At 46.5% G+C, this 1188-nt stretch overlaps 1 non-coding gene across 1 annotated transcript in view; it reads right to left on the bottom strand.

Annotated features, from left to right (window-relative positions):
• The window catches only part of LOC131147506 (28S ribosomal RNA), a 3436-nt gene extending 2689 nt beyond the window's left edge, over window positions 1-747 (bottom strand). Inside the window, exon 1 of the ribosomal RNA XR_009134877.1 lies at window positions 1-747. This exon is cut by the window's left edge and continues 2689 nt beyond it. This is a non-coding gene — a ribosomal RNA (28S ribosomal RNA).
• Window positions 748-1188: the final 441 nt, after the last annotated feature.

Genomic DNA, 1188 nt, shown 5'->3' on the forward strand with positions numbered 1-1188 from the left:
CCTTATGCCTTATGAGTTTACTCACTTCGTTGACTCGCACAAGTCAGACTGCGACTTAGTTCGTCTTGTTCCAAGCACGCGGTCGAAATGAAGGCGCTGAGGCCGATTCTCAGAGCATGCAAGATGCAGATAAGCATGCTCATAACAGTGACGCACACCCGACCACATCGTTGCACCGACATCTCCACACGCATGTCAATAGTGGGCTTAAGACGCTGCCACAATTGCATTGTGGTCCACATCTAGAGGATCGGTGGACAAGCTATCACTATTCCACATCTAACCGAAAAAAGGGGGAATGCATCGTCGACCCTTCCACTTCCCTCCAGATCATTTCAGCACCCTTTGACGCTCTTTTTCAAAGTACCTTCATATTTCACTCGCGTATGGATACTTGTTTGCTATCCGGTCTCTAGACAATATTTAGCTTGGATTGACGTCTACACCCAATTAGGGCTGGCTTCCCAAAACACCCGACTGGCCGATAGCGCTTTGTAATGCAATTAGGGTCCGAGCATATTGATGGGGCTCTCCCCCTTCAGTGCCCCCTTCTAGGGGACTTGGGCCCCAGTTACTTTGCTGAGGACGTGCTACAGACTTAATGCGAACAGAATGTGGTCAATTCTTAAGCTGGCTTTCGCAGTGCACTTTCCAGTAGTCACTAAAGGACTCCTTTTACGGTACTTTTCCTTCACTTGTGTGATTGCTTCAACTCAGTGGGTCTAGCCCTTGCCTGACTTAGGGTTCGCGATAGAGATTATCTCTTAAGAAAAATACTAAAAGGGAAAATCGAGTGGCATACCTAAATCGTAGTCAAAGACAATGAGAGAATTGACCATTGAAAGGGTCTAAACATAGCCACCAATCCCTTTGTGTGCCTCAGACCTTATATTTTCAACCAAACCTGTCCCACAAACTAAGTGCACGGACGAGGAACGGCAAAATACACCCACATGATCCCACCCCCAACAATGTTTTTGGGCAAAAGGTTTTGAATGTGACGGATCTGTGAGACCCAGCAGACGACCCTTAGCTAATGGCTCGGCGTGCAACATGCGTTCCAAAGACCTCGATGATTCACGAGGATTATAATTCAACACAAGTATTAAAATTTTGCGGATTGTCATCGATGCAAGAGACGCGATATCCATGCGAGAGTCATTCGGTAAAAAATAGACATATCCATTG

Source organism: Malania oleifera, chromosome 1 (assembly GCF_029873635.1).
Source record: "Malania oleifera isolate guangnan ecotype guangnan chromosome 1, ASM2987363v1, whole genome shotgun sequence".
Lineage (NCBI taxonomy): Eukaryota > Viridiplantae > Streptophyta > Magnoliopsida > Santalales > Ximeniaceae > Malania > Malania oleifera.